The sequence below is a fragment of the Protopterus annectens genome, chromosome 13.part0 (genome assembly GCF_019279795.1).
Source record: "Protopterus annectens isolate FY-2018-M chromosome 13.part0, PAN1.0, whole genome shotgun sequence".
Classification (NCBI taxonomy): domain Eukaryota; kingdom Metazoa; phylum Chordata; order Ceratodontiformes; family Protopteridae; genus Protopterus; species Protopterus annectens.
The window spans coordinates 576,008,596-576,023,813 of NC_056747.1; the positions used below are offsets into that span (position 1 = coordinate 576,008,596).

A 15,218-nucleotide genomic window follows, 5' to 3' on the forward strand; every position below is an offset into this window, starting at 1 on the left:
ATTTGTCATTTGGAGTGCTGAAAGAGGAAAATGTGTCTAATATAGATATTGCTAACATTCTGGAGTATTTGGCAGAGCTTCTACATACAGGCCTGTCCTATTCCTCCATCAAGATACATGCATCAGCTATTTCAGCAGAATACAGCTTTGATCCACCTGTCTTTTCACATCCTCTACTCAGGCAGTTCCTCAGAGGGATCAAGAATGTAAAACCTCCTAGGAAACCACCATTGCCAGCTTGGGATTTGAACTTTGTGCTAGAAAAGTTGACACTCGCACCTTTTGAACCAACAGCAACAGCAGACCTACAGCATCTATCATGGAAAACTGCTTTCCTACTGGCAATAACCTCAGCAAGGAGGGTTTCTGAACTTCAGGCCCTAATGGCAGTACAACCCTTCCTAATCTTCCACCAAGATAGAGTGTCCATGAGGACTAATCCTACATTTATGCCTATGGTGGTATCCAGAGTGTCTTTAAACCAGGCAATCCACCTACCTACCTTCTTCCCCAACCCACAAAACAGAGGGGAAAGAATGCTGCATACCTTGGATGTACATAGACAGCTACGCTACTACCTGGACAGAACAAAAGTAACAGAAAACTGACCAGCTTTTTGTAGCCTATGCAACAGGAAGGGAAGGAAAAGCTATTTCCAAACAGACAATCTCCAAATGGATAGGAAATTGCATACGATTCTGTTACTCCTTCCATGGAAAACCAATTCCACAGAACATAAGGCCTCATTCTACAAGGGCAACAGCCACTACCACAGCCTTCTTACGAGGAGTGGCAACCAAGGACATTATTGAGGCGGCTACTTGGACCTCCGTGCATACATTTGCCAAGCATTATAATTTACCTCTGTATTCCAGATCCCGAGCAGGGTTTGCCACTGCTGTACTGCAAGGGATCCTAACCACACCATAATCTATTCTTCCTCCTCCCCTAGTTGGCTATGGTATTCTACCCAGTTATGACTGCAGATGCATCCATGAAGGACATAGTACAGTTTTGTACCTACCATAAATGTAGATGTCCGAACTGGATAGCATCTGCAGTCAGGATTACCTCCCTCCTTCCCTCTGTGGTACTCCTAGGGTATTTACCCTCCTAATAGCTAGCTGGTGGGGAGTCTCTTATGGTGTATTTGTTTGTATATATGTACATACATGCTTATTTTTTGTTTGCCTTCTATCTTTTTGGAAACATTGGCATTTACCCAAAATTTAGCCTTCCAAAAGGGCAACTGGCATCTGGGGCAAGAAACACTGAGGAAAATGGCGTCGGCTGATGCCTTTATACCCGAAGACCAGCAGAGATGACGTCGGGTGAAGTGCGGCATCAGCAGCCGGACCCGACTTTGGAATGCCGACCAAGGGCTGCCTGATGACAGGACAACCCAGTTGTTATGACTGCAGATGCTATCCAGTTCGGACATCTACATTTATGGTAGGTACAAAACTGTACTTTACCTACATAGGAAAAAGTCCTTTCACAAGTCTGACCAACTCTATTTCCTGTTCTAAGCCCTTTTTAGGGAAACCAGTGTCAAAGGTTACCATTGCCAGTTGGATTTCCCTGTGCATTTTCCTGGCATATTCAGATAGAGGACCAACTCTGCCAGGTCAGGTTAAGGCGCATTCCACTTGATCTATGGCTACTTTAGCTGCCTTCTCTAGGTACTTGTTCTGCAGCTACTTGGGCTTCTTCACACACTTAAAGCTTGCATTACAAGTTTAACATTTTATCCAGGAACAGGGCATCCTTTTGGCTCAGTCATGCTCCGGAATGTCCCTCCACGATGTCCTCCCAGGTGTTTAGTAGCTGGGTACTCTGTCCCACAGGTTGAAGAGCAAATGAAGGCGACTTAATTTAAAGAATTTATGTACTCACCATAACGTTTCATCTGAGTTGTTGCTCTTAATTTGTCTTCAGCCATCCCTTCCCCCTGCCTTGTGTAGGCTGTGTGGTGGTCTGGTTAGATGAGGAATGGGCATCATTTGTGCATGCTGCTCTTCTCTGCTTAAGGAGATCTTGTGAGGTGAGAATTGCATAACATTGGGATGCTTGGGTGGGCATTAAACTCCATCTGCAGTGAGGAGGGAGACGGGGACATTATGGGTAGGGGAGGGGCTTGGAGCTCGGATCAGATGCTGGAAAGGCGGTCGAGTTGGATCCGTGCCGGATCAGAGTACCTACAGGTTGATGACAAATGAGCAACAACTCTGTTGGAATGTTATGGTGAGTACAGTGTGTCGTACCACAGAGGTTGTTAAGTATTTCAGGCATGCATTTATTTTAGTCTTACTTGAAGTTGCATCACCACTGTCCCATCAGTAATTTAGGCTGATTGCAAGTCTGTGCTTGGGTAAACATTGAGAAGTTGATACATATGTATTGGCGTCAGGGAGATGGCCCATCAGCCCCATACTCTTTTTTTTTTTTTTTTTTTGCCCCCATCTGTCCAACATCAGCCCCATCCATTCACCATCACTGGGGAGTGGATTGACTAAGAGAGACCATTATTTAGACAGCCATTAGGGATAATATGAGCATTACTGTTTTAGTCCTACATCCCTGCACATAGCTGCTGGTGAGGGGGTATGTGGTGGGCTGTCAGAGGAAGATGTCCGTCAACTTTTGCATAAGGCATTCAAGTTCCTTAAAGCAGCTCTGTCCCTCCCACAAAGCACTTAGTAGAGATTTCTACGGTCTGTATTAGAGAAATTGTAGCCCTTTGTGTGCCCCAGATTAAGTAGTAGTCATTGCCCTTCCATATCACTGTTGCAGTATTCGTTACATTAGGGATCCCCTGACAAGAGCAGCTTTATGTCCGGCAAGTATATCAAAGTCTTTAGGGTGCTTTAAGGTACACAATACATCACACACACGCTCCTCGCAATAGTGTAGGGCATAAAGGTGACATCCGGTGACATCTGGATGTACCATCCTCAGAACAACTTTGCTGCCAGTCAGAATGCCATCTCTGATAATCTGTCCGTCGGAGTTGTTGTAGGTGTATCTAGCCGTTCAGATAAATGCCCCATTTGTTTTTTTTCTGCTTAGATTTTTGCTTTTACTTTTTTGTTTGGTTTCATGTCATCCAGAAATGGTAAATGCCAGTGTGGGAGACGGATTCCACATAAAGAGCATTATGAGTGGTGCTAGTTTTGTTTAGGTGCTTTTCTTGATCATACGTTCTGTACTATTTGTCAGGCTTCTATTCTGAAGACTTTGCATAGTCGTTTTCGGCCCTTGCTATTTATCTCAAGAACCAGCATCTAAAACTTTTAGCAAAAGATGTTATGGGGGATACTTCCTGGCCTGAGGTTCAGTCTTCAAAGAAAGCCATAAAAGTCAGGTGTGATTCTTCATCTGCACCTCTTACATCAGACGTTTCTCTCAAGGCGGCTGAAAACCCAGAGGTTCGCCTGGTTCCTGGCTTGGATTCTTCAGCTATGACTGTTTTGGAGGCTGGCATTGATCCAGCTGCTTGCATATCCTTGGAGCTTCTTGCAGATGTAGTTTGGGCATTTAGGGAACCAGAGCTGATTATCACTGAAGGGCCTAGGGATTCCTCAGAGTGAGGGAGGAAGTCTTGACTAAGATTGAGTATAGGCTGACGGAGCCTTTGTTTCATAAGGCGGACGTCCCCTTAAAAAAAAGAAGCAAAAAGCCAAACATTTCCGCTGTTCTAAGGACCCTGAAAGTGACAGAATTTTACATGGGGCTTATTCAGCACTGTTATGACCTTGAAGCCTCCTCAGGGGGGTCTCTGTACCACCTTCTCCTTGGTTATCTTTTAAGAGATCTAGGGAACTGGATTCTTTTGAGGAAGATGAGGATTTGGATGTGGAATCCTTGGCCTGTTCCACACACATTCCTACCTCTCTGGAGTATGGCTCTGAGGAAGACGTCTACTAGTTCTGAATCCCCTTTGGAAGAGCATTATTTTGGGGATACCATTGCCAGGATGATGGAGTTCTTTAAATGGGATTGTTCCTAAGTTTCTGAAGTGCAGAGTAGATATGAGCTCCTTCAAATGGAGTCTCAGACCCTCTGCTGTTTCCCCTGTTTGCATTATTGGATGCTTTTCATTCTGCTTCTCAAGCTCCAGTGTGTCTGGTCCTTGCTCCTACGAAACCAGACTGGTTTTATAAAGTGCCTGATGACTGCAAATTTCTTCGCAAGTGCCCTTCTGCTGAGCCTTCGGTGGTCTCTGGCATCTGATAAGCCTTCTAAATTGCTGTTCTCCACTCAGCTTCTTCCTTCTGACAAGGACAACAGGACTATGGAAAGGCTGGGTAAAAAGGTTTATACTTCAGCCACCCTAGCCTTTCAGGCTGTTAAGTTATCAGACTCATATGACCAGATATGTTTTGGCTGTCCTTCCGGAGGCTTGTCAGGGTATTTTTGACCATCCTGATTCTGAGGGCAAGACTTTTGCAAGTAGCTCACCATTCCATTAAATGTAGTTGTTTAGAGCTGCTGCTTCTGGCTCTGTGTTGAGAAGATATTCCTGAGTTTGGCTTCAACCTCTGCCTGATATTAAAGCTAAGTTGAGGGATGTGCCTCTGGACAGTAAATGTTAGTTTGGTGATGTTCTTAGTGTTTCACTGTTGCAGTCATTACATTTGGAGAAACTTTGCGTACCTTAAGGGAGCATTTTCATTGGGAGAATAAGGATTTTTCAGAATCCAAAAAGAGGCTTAGGGATTTCCTTCTTCCTCAGCATAGGCCTTTGGCTATACCTCCTGTTTTAGACATTGTTGATGTTTTCTCAGAATCCAGCATGGCTCCTGATTCCCTGCCTCCAGCTCCTAGTAAGCCAGACAGATGGTATAGGGTTCCTGACTCCCACAAATTTCTTTTTAAAAACCCTACTGCTGACCCTGAAAGAATTTTCTCAGGGTCCCAAGGGTGTTAAGGCTTCTACTGCTAAAAATCCTACCCCTTCTGATAGAGACTCCAGGGTGTTGGATAGATGGGGTAAGAAGGTTTACACGTCTGCAACCCTGACAATCCGGGCTTTAAACTGTCAATTTCATATGCTTAAATATCAACAGCATGTCGTGGGCTTACTGAAACAGAAAATTATGTTGATTTCTGACTGTGTGGAGAAGAGTTGCAGGATTTATTGAATTCAGCTGAACAAATTGGAAAGCATACTTTGCAGTATGGTTTTGATTCATTGGAGGCCTCTTGCAGGGCCGCTGTAACTGGATCTGTGATAAGAAGGCATGCTTGGCTCAAGGAGCAAAATCTGCCTGATCATGTTAAAGCAAAATTGTTGGATGCTCCTTTACAACAGGACAGTCTGTTTGGTAATAAGGCAGAAGAAGTTGTGAAAAAGATGGAAGACGAAGCTAAGTCTATGCAAACTATAAAAGATTTCCTACAAGTGCAGCCACCCAGGTTCAGTAGGCACTGGCCTACTAAGAATTGGTCCTTTCCAGTACCCAACAGAGCCGCTCAGGTCAAACCCAGACACTCCAAAGGCTCCAGGTTTCTGTCGCAAGGAACTTACAGAACAAAGCAATGGGGTGCCACCACTTCTTTTGCTGTAGCTGATTTGTTCAAGTCCCTGCAAGTGAAAGACAAAGTTACAGGATCTGAAACCTATTTTTCTTTCACCAGTGACTGTTCCAGAGAAGCTTATCATACTGAACCATCTTTTGTTAGAAGCCAGTCTTGTTCTCCTCCCTAAAGGCAAGAAGGGTGGGGGGAGAGGGTTCCCACAGCTAAGTTTACCCAGACCCCTGTGGCTCAGAAGCCTTCCTTTCTTGATAAATCAGGTGCTGTTCATCGGATTCTTCCCAGCCACTTTCCTCTCTTTCATTTTCCTCCGTCTCTCCCTGTCTAGTTAAGCATTACCCAAGATTCTTGGGTTATTTCCATCATTTGCCAGGTGTATTTTTAGGGTTTGGAAATTTCTTCCCCTACCTCCTTCATGGGCATTCCTCAGTCTGGTTTACTTCTAAATTTCGAACTTTCAAAACGTCTATGTTCTTATGGTCGAGACCATAAGATCGAAGTTTTGAAAACTTTGAACTGTTTAAATGGAGATTGCCATACAGCATGGAATGGTATGTTTACCGTTTCCTTGCTGTAGTGCGATCTCAGAGTTGGTATATTTAATTAGCCAAGGGGGATGGGGGGTGCAGGGAGTTTTGCCCCCTGCAAAAACATAATTTTTTTTTAAATTTCAAAGTTTCAAAACTTTAATCTTATGGTCTCGACCATAAGAAAGTTTATGTTTTGAAAGTTTGAAATTTAGATGTAGACCCCCCCCCCTCCGCCACCTCAAGAACAGTTGCACCTTTTTTCCAGAGGTGCTTCAGGATCTTTTGACTCGGGGAAACTATTCAAGGGGTTCCAGCTGCTGAAAGGGGTTTTATTAAAGAATGTTTTTGGTCCCCAGGAAAGAGTGCACTGGGAGACCATTCTAGATCTTTCTCACCTCAATACTTTTCTGAAGGTTCCTTCTTTTTGAATATTTTCTCTTCGGACTTTGTTCCCTTTTTCGCTTCCTCAAGCTTTTATGGTTTCTCTGGATCTCGGGGATGCTTACCTCCATATCCCTTTTCATCCCTTTTTCAGGAAGTTTTTATGTTTCTCTGCTTCCTGGCATTTTCACTTCTGTGCTTTGCCCTTTGGCTTCTGTACTGCCCCAGGGTATTCACCAAGTGCCTAGCTCCTGTAATTGCTTTTTTCAGGATTGGGGGGATCCAAGTATTCCCTTACTTGGACAGCCTGCTTTTTCAGGCTTCCTCTCCAGAGATCCTCTTTCAAAACCTTTATTTTTGCCATTTCCCTTCTGCACCGGAAATTCATCCCTGGCTTGGCATGATCTCTCTAATGGGCACAGGTAACCTGTAAATGGTTAATCCCCCAGGCCTGTGCTTACACTTATCAAAGGTAGCAGAACTTGTCAGAGATTTGGGATGCATGGCTAGGTTTAAAAAGGCCCTTGTTGGTCATTAGCCTAGTAAACGGCTATGAACCTTTAAAGCCTGTAGTTCACAATAGATTTCGGAAAGACTTTTCTGTCTCTCTCAGGACCGTGTTTTTCTGGGATGCGGGATTCAGATGGTGGCTATGCTGGCATCTCTCCCTCCTCCCAAGGTCTTGACTTTCATTTCTTCCTCCCTAGCTTCTTCTTCTGGCCTCTCATAGCCAGGGAGAGATGTTCATCGTGTTACACTTGGGTTATCCTGCCGTCAGGCGGTTCCCCAGTCTGCTTGAGTTCTAAGGTCTTGGTCCGGCGTCGGTTGCTGTCGCCTCCTCCCTGACGTCAGTGCGGCAGGGGTATACAAGATGTAGCCAACGCCATTTTCTTCAGTCTTTCTTGCACGCGGTGCCCGAAGCAAAAGCAGTTCGCAAGTGCCAGTCGGCCGTCTCCTGAGATTTTCTTTCCAAATCCAGAACCAAAGTCTTCTACAAAGCTAAGTACCCCGTTGGGGAAACTTTTTCTTGCCTCAGACCGATGTCAGTAAAAGTTAATAACTGAATTTCTTGTGGGAAGCAAATACCTCATAAGGATTTCCATTCTTATTGTATCTCTTGCCTAGGCCCAGACCACGACGTCACTGGTTGTCGGTTTTGTGCTAGGTTTAAGAAACGCACTATTAAATATCTGTTTGATTTTGCCCAACATTATTTTGGTAGAAAATTCAATTATATGCCGTCGGAACGTCAGACTACCGGAATACATAAAAAGCGCAAAGACAAGGATAGGCATCTGAGGCCCAAAACTGATGATGAAGCCTCTTCTAGGCCAGTCGCAGGTTCTCTGGTTTTCAGCGAGGCGCCTTTGCAGCCCCTGACCGCTTCTGTAGAACCACAGGCCGTCTCTGACTCCCATGTGGAGATGGCTGGGCCTTCGGATGCACAAGTTATTCATTCTTCCGAAACTAACCCTTCAGAGGGATCCGGAGTAGCTGAGCTGCCCACTGCTTCAGAGGGTGTTTTCAGACCTACTCAGTTAAGCATTAAACCCTCTGCTATGTCTAAGAAACAAATACAGCATTCTCCAGCACAGGCCTCCATGCCTAAGAAACAAATGCTCAAAATGGCCGAAGACCTAATCACTCTGATCAGGGGGTCCCATCCCCCTCCTGATCAAAGGCCTAGACAGGATTTAGACTATGACTCATTGACCAGTTGTCCATCTCTTCAGATTCATCCTCAGACCTAGGATATTCTTTACCCCCTTATGAGGATTCTGATGCTGAGGAATCAATTCCATCAGCCTCTCCGCCTGAGGACTACTCCTTTGGGGAAACCTTGCATACCATGAGGGAGCATTTGCATTGGGAAGGCCAGGATTACTCAGAATCCAAGAAAAGGCTCAGAGATTTCCTTTTACCTCAACACAGACCCCTTGCTATTCCGCCATTGTTAGATATTGTGGATGATGTGTATATTGAATCCAGCCTAAATCCTGATTCCTTATCTCGAGCCCCAGTTAAACCAGACCGATACTACAAAGTACGTGACTCTCACATATTTCTGTGCAAAAGCCTTGTTGCTGACCCTCAAACTGTTTCCCAGGGACCCAAAGGGGTTAAGGCCTCTTCAGCCAAGAATCCAGTTCCCTCTTCCAGATTTCAGAGCATTAGACAGATGGGGAAAGAAAGTATATACGTCTGCAACTTTAGCAATGAGAGCCTTAAATTGCCAGTTTCACATGCTAAAATATCAGCAATTTCTACTGTCAGTTGAAACAAAAAATGCTTCCAGATTCAGACCCTCCTACTTTTAAAGAAATGCAGGATTTATTGCATGTAGCTGAACAGGTGGGAAAACATACTTTGCAATGTGGTTTTGACTCTCTTTAGAGGCCTCCTGTAGAGCAGCCGTTACAGGCTCTGTCATTAGAAGACATGCTTGGTTAAAAGAACATACGTTACCAGACCATGTTAAAGCAAAATTATTGGATGCACCGTTGCAGCAGGATGTGTTATTTGCAGTTAAGGCAGAAGAGGTATTAAAGAAAATGGAGGATAAGGCAAAATCTATGCAAACGGTAAAAGATTTCTTACAGGTTCAACCTCCTCGATTTAGCAGAAATTGGCCAACTAAGAATTGATCCTTTCCAGTTAGACAATCCTCAAAGGGGCAGATACAGACGTCCAAGAGGTAGAGGTCAACCACAAGGTCCCTTACAGGCCTCGACAATGGGTTGCATCGGGCCAGAAAGAAGGTGAAGACAGGCCCCAACTATATAAAAGCAGCCCCAATGACTTCCCGCTACAGCTGCCAAACAACTCTCTCTTGGCAGCCCCCTTGGGAGGAAAACTGGCACTTTATCACAATTGGCATATGATCACCAAAGACAAATGGGTTCTCAACATTGTATCTCAAGGTTACAGGTTCCACTTTCACACTCTGCCAAGGTTAAAAGGAATGCCAAATCTGCCACCAAATCAATGAGCAGAGGCTCAAAAACAAATTAAAGCACTTGGGGATATGAGAGCTATTCAAAAGGTACCAATACAGGAACAAGGATTTTACTCAAGACTCTTTCTAGTTCCCAGGAAGGACAAATCCTGGAGGCCCATTGTGCATCTTTCTTCTCTAAACACTTACCTGGATGTTCCGAAATTCAAAATGTTGACACTACAGCAGCTTCTTCCCATGCTGTGCAAGAAAGCTTGGCTCGTGACATTGGACCTCAAGGAGGCATACCTGCATGTCCCTATCAGACAAAACTGCAGAAGATACCTCAGATTCATAGCTGGTTAAATGCATTATCAATTCTCTGCACTGCCCTTTGGCTTATCTACTGCATCTAGGGTCTTCACAAAGTGCCTGGCACCAGTAATTGCATTTTGCAGACAGAAAGGAATTCAAATGTATCCGTACCTGGACGACTGCCTGATTCAAGCAGCGAGCAAGGACATTCTTCTAAAGCATCTGGCGTTTGTAAAAAAGTTAAGTTGCCTGGGGTACACAGTAAACAAAAAGAAATCAAAACTAGTGCCCTCACAAGAGATAATATTTCTGGGTGCCAGCTTGAACACAATGGCCCAGATGGCTCATCTCACGCCAGACAAGCAAGGACAACTGACTCAATGCTTTCAGTTGATGGCAACAAAGACTCAACTCCTTGCAAGAAAAATTCTGCAGGCCTTGGGTTACATGGCATCTTGCATACTACTAATTCCATATGCCAGACTGCATATGAGGAAACTACAATGGTACCTAAAGAATGTATGGTCTCAACACTGTCAAAGTTTGGAAACAGTTATACCACTAATTCCTTGCCTTCAACAGGAGTTTCAATGGTGGGCTCAAGCTTGTCACCTCAACAAGGGACAGCCTTTTACTCCACCCACAGCCAGGCAAACACTGACAACAGATGCATTGGATTATGCCTGGGGAGCACACATGGCAGGCAACTGTATTCAGGGTAAGTGGCCCGCAGAACAAAGGCATCTACACATCAATCAAAAAGAGATGCTAGCTGTTCGAAATGCACTTACAGCTTTCAAGGGCCTGCTGCATCCAGGCAACTACTACTAAAGACAGACAACAGTACAGTTATGTGGTACATAAGCAAGGGGGCACTCTCTCCTACCCCCTCTGCAGGCAAGCCATGACCTTGTGGAACACCGCTCTAAACTATCAAGTTCATCTGCATGCACAATTCCTGCCAGGAGAGAAAAACACACTGGCAGACGACTTGAGCAGAAACATCATGGATCCCCACGTATGGGAATTGAATCCACAAATGTTCAGAATAACACAGAAATGGTGGAGCCCGGACATAGATCTGTTTGCATCCCCAATGAACTTCCAGCTACAGAAATTCTGCACAAGGAATTACCATCCACAAGCATGGAAAGTGGATTCCCTCTCATTCAGCTGGAAAAACCTACAAGTATACGCTTTCCCACCACTACCTCTCCTGCCAAAGGTACTCATAAAAGCCAGGCAAGAAGAGCCAAAGATGATCCTGATTGCACCAGACTGGCCACGCCAGCACTGGTACCCAATCTTAAAGAACTTAGCACAAGGACCACCCTGGAAGTTGTCTCAAATCCCACATTTGCTGACTCGGCACAACAATCAGATATTACACAGCCAGCTAAAGACCTTAAACCTAGTTGCATGGAAGATTCCTTAGTCAAACAGGCAATGCCGCTCTTCAAAGCTGTTATGGATGCCATTCTGGAGGCCAGAAGGCCTAGTACCAGGAAAGCCTGTTCTGATAAATGGAAGAGATTCTGTGCCTGGAACCAAGCACACAGCCTTGACCCTCATGTTCCAAACATTCCTCAGATACTACAATATTTAACTGAGATGCTGGACAAAGGACTCTCCTTCTCATCCATCAAGATCCACGCTTCTGCCATCTCTGCTCATTACAACACGGATCCACCAATTTCCTCTAATCCTTTGCTAAGACAGTACCTCAGAGGGGCTAAAAACATAAGACCACCCCGTAGAGCACCTACTCCAACTTGGGACCTCAACTTTGTTTTGGGAAAATTGACTTTACCTCCTTTTGAGCCAGCTAACACAGCAGAATTAAAATATATGTCTTGGAAAACTGCTCTACTCTTGGCAATAACATCAGCATGAAGTTTCAGAATTGCATGCACTAATGGCAGTGGAACCTTTCCTTATTTTCCACCAGGACAGGGTGTGTCTAAGAACTAACCCTACGTTTATGCCAAAGGTGGTATCCAGTGTGGCTCTAAACCAAACTATTCATTTGCCAACTTTTTATCCAAAACCACGGAATAAAGGGGAGAGACTACTGCATTCCTTGGACATTCACAGGCAGTTACGCTTCTACTTGGACAAAACCAAAGCTTTCAGGAAATCTGAGCAATTATTGGTAGCATGTGCTGCAGGAGCACAGGGAAAAGTCATTTCAAAACAGACTATTTCAAAATGGATAGGACTTTGTATATGTTTCTGCTGTACACACCATGGGAAACTTGTACCTAACGGCATTAGATCTCACTCCACTAGGGCAACAGCCACTTCAACTGCCTACCTCAGAGGAGTACCTACCAAGGATATTTTGGAAGCAGCAACTTGGAGTTCAGTGCATACCTTCAGCAAGCATTACCATCTGCCTCTATACTCTAAATCCAGAGCTGGCTTCGCCAGTGCTGTACTGCAGGGCCTTATAGCCACCCCTAATGCCTTATAGAACCAGCCACCCTACCTCAGCTTTGGGATTCTACCCAAGTGTAATGACTGCAGCAGTGTAACACGATGAACATAGTACAGTTTTGTACCTACCATAAATGTAGATGTTCGAGTGTATACACTGTTGCAGTCCAGGTTACCCTTTCTCCTTTCCCTCTTACTTGCTGGTGCATACCTATGTCTTCTACCCTTTACTACCTATGGGGAGTATTTGCTGGTAGCTGAAAGCTGTTGTTTGCTTTTATTATGCATGTTTTATTAGCAATTTGAATTGCCTACCTATTTGGGGGCACCTGACATCTGGGGCAAGAAAAACTGAAGCAAATGTCATTGGCTGCATCTTGTATACCCCTGCCGCACTGACGTCAGGGAGGAGGCGACCGCAACCGATGCCGGACCAAGACTTACGGCAGGATAAACCCAAGTGTAATGACTGCAGCAGTGTATACACTCTAACATCTACATTTATGGTAGGTACAAAACTGTACATTTCTGAGAGCTCTGCGGTTCATGGCATCCACCAACCCTATGCTTCCTCTGGCCAAACTCCACATGAAGTTTCATTGGCTTCTGAAATCAGTTTGGCTTCAACATGCACATCCCCTAGACTTTGTAGTTCCTCTCCTTTCTTGTGTCAAGAAGGAACTTCACAGCTGGATTCAACAATTCTCTCGAAACCGTGGGCTTCCCTTTAGTCTCCCTCTTCCCTCTCAGAAGCTGTTTATGGGCACCTCAGACTTTGAATGGGAAGCATCTTTAGGCTGTCTAAAGATGCAGGGGGTGAGGTCACCTCTTCAGTAGAAAGAGCACATCATTGTCAAAACATGAGTGATCTTCTGCTGGTGCTTCAGGCTTTTCATCCTCTCTTCTCCCCAGTACCTCTCAAGGTATTTACGGACAGTACTACATTTATGTGGTGTGTAAACAAACAAGTGTGAACAAGATCTTATCTTGCAGGTTTGGAACTCCTGTTGTGGGATCTTGCTCTCCAATATCAAGTGACTCTTCTGGCAGTTTATATTCCTTCAGATCAAAACCTTGTGGCAGACCCACTGGAACAGGTCCTTAACTCAATCCCATAAATGGATGCTTCACATGGATGTTTCTGGACATTGTCCACCAGTGGGCTACTTCTGAAATCTGTTTGCCTCCCCTCTGAACAGGCAACTTCCTCTATTTTTTGCCAGCGTCCTAGGTCCTGTAGTGTGGAAGGTGGACACCCCTATCTTTTTCTTAAGTTTCTTTATGGTTTCCCCCCCCTTCCCCTCATTCATTCCAAAAGTCCTGTTCAAAAATTCAACAGGATACTCCAAAAATCTTACTGGTGACTCCCTTTTGGCTGAGACACTACGCTGAACACCTTAAACTCCAGCTATACTCTTGTCGCATATTGTCTACTCCGAGGCGATCTCTGTTTAACATACAAGGCCATGTCAAACCCAGAGCTGTTGGACATGCTACACTTAAAGAAATCCCAATCCCTCAGAGCCACATGCTCCAGTTATCTAAACCTTGTCATTACAATAAACAAAACATGCTGGAGGGACAGGTTCCTGACCCAGAGACTCCAAAGACTCTGGAATAGATTGTCCATACATGTCAAGCAGAGTGCTTCTTTGGCCCTCTACAAAAAGAACCTTGATTGGGTGGGAGAAAGGAAATTCACCCCCGGGGATCACATCAGTCGTCATGCTAGACAGGGGTCCAGGGAAGTAAACAGTGTGGGAAGAAATAGCCAGGGAATTGTTATGGCTAGGCTTGTATAGGCCCTAGGGCTGATAGCCTAGTACCAACCTATGAACAGCATTTAGCCAAGGGCAGTCATCACAAGTTACTTCACAAGGTGGACCTACTCAAACAAGACTAGGGATCTCTCATCCTTCTCCACATTTCCACTCTTCAGCTGACACTGTGGATCATAGGATTTTGATTCCACATTGACCTTTTTTTTTCTTCTTTTTCTTCTTCTTCTGAGGAAGTGCTTAGGGTTCTGCAAAAGGCCAGGAAACCCACTACTAGGAAATCCTATTTATCCAAATGGAAGAGGTTTTCTGTTTGGTGTCTCTCGTAACCTGGATCTGCTTTCTGTGCTAGTTCCTTTGATTCTTGCCTGTCTGTGTGAGTAGCCTTCTGTTAAGATCCACTTATCAGCTGTCTCTGATTGTTTGCCTTTTTCTCCTCCTTTGGCTTTTAGGTTTGAAGCTAAACAGTCTGTCCTTAGTCCTCCCAAGGATCTAAATTTTGTTTTGGAAAAATTTCATAAGACTCCTTTTGAGCCTGCTGCTTCAGCTTCCTTGCATCATTGCTCTTGGAAGACTGTACTTTTATTGGCCCTTCCTTCTGCCAGATGTGTGTCTGTGCTTTAAGCCTGTATGGCTTGTCCTTCTTTTTTGCTGTTTCATAAGTATAGGGTGTCCTTGCATACAGATTCTCCTTTTTATGCCCAAGGTGGTTAATGAGTTGTCCCTTATTCAGTCTATTCACTTGCCCACTTTTTCCCCTCTGTCTGCCAGTGAGAGGGTGCTGCACACTTTGCATATGCATAGACAACTGATTTTGTTTGGATAAGACTATTAGAAAATCTGATCAGCTGTTTCTTTTCATCCTAGGTCCCTAGGTTTAACTGTATCCAAGCAAATTATTTCTTCTTGGATCGCTAAAGCAGTTTCCTTTTGTTTTCATCATAAGAGCCTTGCTTTTCCTGTTGGCTCATTCTACTAGAGCTGTGGCTTCTTCTGATTTATTTTTTTCAAGGGTTTGAATACTAACACTGTTCTTGAGGCAGCTACCTGATCTTCCATGCATAAATTTACCAAGCACTACAAGTTAGATGGAATCTCCTTAGAACTGGTTTTGCTAGGGCCATCCTTCACTAGAGCTGTCAAAGCCATGGTCCTTCCTTCTCAAGTTTCTTCCTGAGTTTTGACACTCTCCCTAATGTAATGAGTACTGCAACAGTGATATGGAAGAACGTAGTATAGTTTTGTAAAGTCTTACCATAATGGTAAATGATGATCTCTTCATTGTTGCAGTATTCACTCCCTCCC

At 44.5% G+C, this 15,218-nt stretch overlaps 1 protein-coding gene across 1 annotated transcript in view; it reads left to right on the forward strand.

Moving 5' to 3' along the window:
• TMEM248 (transmembrane protein 248) overlaps positions 1-15,218 on the forward strand; it is a 452,360-nt gene that overhangs the window by 196,071 nt on the left and 241,071 nt on the right. The window lies entirely within an intron of this gene.